This window comes from Elephantulus edwardii, unplaced genomic scaffold (genome assembly GCF_000299155.1).
Source record: "Elephantulus edwardii isolate Elephantulus edwardi_28Jun2011 unplaced genomic scaffold, EleEdw1.0 scaffold00109, whole genome shotgun sequence".
NCBI lineage: Eukaryota > Metazoa > Chordata > Mammalia > Macroscelidea > Macroscelididae > Elephantulus > Elephantulus edwardii.
Window position 1 is genome coordinate 12,143,155 of NW_006399859.1, and position 5,329 is coordinate 12,148,483.

A 5,329-nucleotide genomic window follows, 5' to 3' on the forward strand; every position below is an offset into this window, starting at 1 on the left:
TCGACTGCAAAAGCTTGCCATGATGCCTGCACTCCCACAACCACCCTCCTGCCTTCTGGCAAGGAGAGCTCCCCAAGCGCTGGGATGAGCCGGCCAAACCATGAAAAACATGGCCCCTACTTACCAGCTGCCTTGGGGTTAAGGCCGGCTCCTGGTTCAAACCCTTGGCCCAGGGTGGTTAGCCTCACTCCGAGGACAGAGCAAACCTGTATGTCAAACACATTCCCGGAAAAGCAGTCAACTCCAAAAGCTTGCCACGATTACTTCACTCCCACCACCATGCTCCTGTCTTCTGTCATGGAGTGGTTCCCAAGAGAACGGAGGAGCTGCCCAAGCCAGGAAAAACATGGCTACTATGTCCCAGCTGTCTTGGGCTTAAGTCCGCCTCCTGGTTCAAATCCTACGCTCACGCTGGCTAGCCTAACTCCAGGGACAGAGCAAACCTGCACGTCAAGCACATTCCCGGGAAAAGCAGTTGACTTCAAAAGCTTGCCACGATTTCTGCACTCCCACCACCACGCTCCTGCCTTCTGGAAGGGTGAGCTTCCCAAGAACTGGGAGGAGCCAGCCAAACCAGGAACAACATGGCCACTACTTCCCAGCTTCCTGTGGCTTAAGGCCGCATCCTACTCCAAACCCTAGGCTTAGGCTGGATACCCTCACTCCAGGGACAGAGAAAACCTGCACGTCAAAACATTCCCAGAAAAGCAGTCGACTCCAAAAGCTTGGAACGATTCCTGCACTCCCACCACCACACTCCTGCCTTCTGTCAAGGAGAGCTTCCCAAGTGCTGGGAGGAGCCGCCCAAACAAGGAACAACATGGCCACTACTTCACAGCAGCCTTCGGTTAAGGCCATCTCCTCGTTCAAACCCTACACCAAGGCTGGTTAGCCTCACTCCAGGGACAGAGCAAACCTGCAAGCCTAGGCCCAGGCTGGCAAACCGCACACCAGAGACAGAGCAAACCTGCACGTCAAACACATTCCAAGGAAAAACAGTTGACTCCAAAAGCTTGCCACGATTGCTGCACTCCCACCACCACACTCCTGCCTTCTGGCAAGGAGAGCTTCTCAAGAGCTGGGAGGAGCCGGCCAAACCACGAAAAACATGGCCACTACTTCCCTGCTGCCTTGGGCTTAAGGCTGCCTCCTGGTTACAACCCTAGGCTCACGCTGGCAAACCTGCACGTCAAACACATTCCCGGGAAAAGCAGTCGACTCAAAAAACTTGCCATGATTCCTGGACTCGCACCACCACGCTCCTGCCTTCTGGCAAGAAGAGCTCCGCAAGCGATGGGAGGAGCCAGAAAACCAGGAACAACATGGCCACTACTTCCCAGGTAACTTGGGCTTAAGGCCGCCTCCTGGTTCAAACCCTAGTCCCAAGCTGGCTAGCCTCACTCCAGGGACATAAGATACCCGAACTTCAAACACATTCCCAGAAAGGAGTCGACTCCAAAAGCTTGCCACGATTCCTGCACTACCACCACCACGCTCCTGCCTTCTGGCATGGAGTGCTTCCCAAGAGCTGGGAGGAGCTGGCGAAACCAGAAACCACATGGCCACTACTTCCCAGCTTCCTTGGGCTTTACGCCGCCTCCTGGTTCAAATCCTATGCTCACGCTGGCTAGTCTAACTCCAGGGACAGAGAAAACCTGCACGTCAAACACATTCCCGGAAAAGTAGTCGACTGCAAAAGCTTGCCATGATGCCTGCACTCCCACAACCGCGCTCCTGCCTTCTGGCCAGGAGAGCTCCCAAAGCGCTGGGAAGAGCCAGCCAAACCAGGAAAAACATGGCCACTACTTAACAGCTGCCTTGGGCTTAAGGCCGCTTCCTGGTTCAAACCCTAGGGCAAGGGTGGATAGCCTCACTCCAGGGAAAGAGCAAACCTGCACGTCAAACACATTCCCGGAAATGCATTCGACTCCAAAACCTTGCAACGATTCATACACTCCCACCATCGCGCTCCTGCCTTCTGGAAAGGAGAGCTTTCCAGGAGCTGGGAGGAGCCAGTCAAACCAGGAGCAAAATGGCCACTACTTCCCAGCTACATTGGGCTTAAGGCCGCCTCCTCGCGCATACCCTAGGCAAAGGCTGGCTAGCCTCACTCAAGGGACAGAACAAACCTACACGTCAAACTCATTCCCAGAAAAGCAGTTAACTCCAAAAGCTTGCCATGATTCCTGCACTCCCATTACCACGCTTGCCTTCTGGCAAGGAGAGCTTCCCAAAAGCTGGGAGGAACCAACCAAACCAGGAATCACATGGCCACTACTTCCCAGCTGCGTTGGGCTTAAGACCACCTCTTGGTTCAAACCCTGGCCCAGGCTGGTTAGCCTCACTCCAGGGACATAGCAAACCTGCACATCAAACACATACCAGAAAAGCAGTCGACTCCAAAATCTTGCCACGATTCCTGGACTCCCACCACCACGCTCCTGCCTTCTGGCAAGGAGAGCTTCCCAAGAGCTGGGAGGAGGCAGGCAACCCAGGAACAACATGGCCACTATTTCCCACTTGCCTTGGGCATAAGGCCGCCTCCTGGTTCAAACCCTAGGCCCAGGCTTGCAAGCCTCACTCAAGAGACAGAGGAAATCTGCACGTCAAACACATTCCGGAAAAGCATTCGACTCCAAAAGCTTGCAACGATTCCTGAAATCCCACCACCACGCTCCTGCGTTCTGTCAAAGAGAGCTTCCCAAGACCTTGTAGGAGCTGGCCAAACCAGGAACAACATGGCCACTACTTCCCATCAGCCTTGAGATTAAGGCTGCCTCCTCTTTCAATCCCTAGGCCCGGGCTGGTTATCCTCACTCCAGGGAAAGAGCAAACCTGCACCTCGAACACATTCCCGGAAAAGAAATCGACTCGAGAAGCTTGCCACGACTGGCACTCCCACCACCAAACTCCTGCCTTCTGGCAAGGAGAGCTTCCCAAGAGCTTTTAGGAGTCAGGCAAACCAGGAACAACATGCCCACAACTTCCCAGCTGTCTTGGGATTAAGACCGCCTCCTCGTGCAAACCCTAGGCCCAGGCTGGTTAGCCTCACTCGAGGGACATAGCAAACCTACACGTCAAACACATTCCCGGAAAAGTAGTCGATTCCAAAAGCTTGCTACGATTCCTGCACTCCCACCAGCACGCTCTTGCCTTCTGGCAAGGACAGCTTCCCAAACACTGGGAGGAACCGGCCAAACCAGGAACAACATGGCCACTACTTACCAGCTGCCTTGGGCTTAAGTCCGCATCCTGGTTCAAAGCCTAGGGCAAGGCTGGCAAACGTCACTCCAGATACAGAGCAAACCTGCACATCAAACACATTCCCGGAAAAGCAGTCGACTCCAAAAGCTTGCCACGATTCCTGCACTCCCACGACCACGCTCCTGCCTTCTGGCAAGGAGAGCTTCCCAAGAGCTGGGAGGAGCCGGCCAAACCAGGAACAACATGGCCACTACTTCCCAGCCACATTGGGCTTAAGTCGGCTTCCTCGTTCAAACCCTATGGCAAGGCTGGCTAGCCTCACTCCAGGGACAGAGCAAACCTGCACGTCAAACTCATTCCCGGAAAAGCCGTCGACTACAAAAGACTGCCACGATTCCTGCACTCCCACCACAATGCTCCTGCATTTTGGCAAGGAGAGCTTCCCAAGAGCTGGGAGGAACCGGCCAAACCAGGAACAACATGGCCACTAAATCTCAGCTGCCTTGGGCTAATGCCACTCCTCGTTTAAACCCTAGACCCAGGCTGCCTATATTCACTCCAGGGACAGTGTAAATCTGCACGTCAAAAACATTTCGCAAAAGCAGTAGACTCCAAAAGCTTGCCACGATTCCTGCACTCCCACCACCACGCTCCTGCCTTCTGGCAAGGAGAGCTTCGCAAGAGCTGGTAGGAGCCGGCCAAACCAGGAACAACATGGCCAATACTTCCCACCTGCCTTGGCGTTAAGGTCGCCTGCCGGTTCAAACCCTAGGCTTAGGCTGGATACCCTCACTCCAGGAACAGAGAAAACCTGCACATCAAACACATTCTCAGAAAAGCAGGCGAATCTAAAAGCTTGCCACTTTTGCTGCACTCCCACCACCACACTCCTGCCTTCTGGCAAGGAGAGTTTCCCAAGAGCTGGGAGGAGCTGGCCAAACCAGAAACACCATGGCCACTACTTCCCAGCTGCCTTGGGCTTTAGGCCGCCTCCTGGTTTGAACACTAGGCTCACGCTGTCTTGCCTAACTCCAGGGATACAGCAAACCTGCAAGTCAAACACATTCCTGGGAAAAGCAGTTGACTCTAAAAGCTTGCCACGACTGCTGCACTCCCACCACCACACTCCTGCCTTCTGGCAAGGAGAGGTTCCCAAGAGCTGGCAGGAGCCAGACAAACCAGGAACAACATGGCCACTACTTCCCAGCTGCCTTGTGTTAAGGCCGCCTCGTCGTTCAAACCCTCCACCAAGGCTGGTTAGCCTCACTCCAGGGATAGAGCAAACCTGCACGTCAAACACATTCCCGGAAAAGCAGTCGGCTCCAAAAGGTTGCCACGACTCCAGGACTCCCACCACCACGCTCCGGACTTCTGGCAATGAGAGCTTTCCAAGACCTTGGAAGAGCTGGCCAAAAGAGGAACAAAATGGCAACTACTTCCCATAAGCCTTGGTTTTAGTCCAACTCCTGGTTCAAACTCTAGGACCAAGCTGGCTAGCCTCACTCCAGGGACAGAGCAAAGCTGTATATCAAACATATTCCCGGAAAAGTAGTCGACCCCAAAAGCTTGAAACAATTGCTGCACTCCCACCACCACGCTCCTGCCTTCAGGCAACGAGAGCTTCCCAAGAGCTGGGAAGAACCAACCAAACCAGGAACAACATGGCCACTATTTACCAGCTGCCTTTCGCTTAAGGATGCCTCCTGGTTCAAACCCTAGGACCAGGGTGTCTAGCCTCACTCCAGGGACAGAGCTAACCTCCACGTCAAACAGATTCCCGGAAAAGCAGTCTACACTAAAAGCTTGCCACAATTCCTGAACTCTCACCACGACGCTCCTGCCTTCTGGCAAGGAGAGCTTCCCAAGACCTGGGAGGAGCTGCCCAAGCCAGGAAAAACATGGCTACTATGTCCCAGCTGTCTTGGGCTTAAGTCCGCCTTCTGGTTCAGACTCTAGGCCCACGCTGGCTAGCCTCACTCCAGGGACAGAGCAAACCTGCACGTCAAACACATTCCCGGAAAAGCAGTTGACTCCAAAAGCTTGCCACGATTTCTGCATTCCCACCAACATGCTCCAGCCTTCTGGCAAGGAGAGTTTCCCAAGAGCTGGGAGAATCCAGCAAAAC

At 54.2% G+C, this 5,329-nt stretch overlaps 1 pseudogene; it reads right to left on the reverse strand.

The window, feature by feature from the left end:
- Positions 1-5,329, reverse strand: part of LOC102874606 — a 36,265-nt pseudogene that overhangs the window by 24,077 nt on the left and 6,859 nt on the right.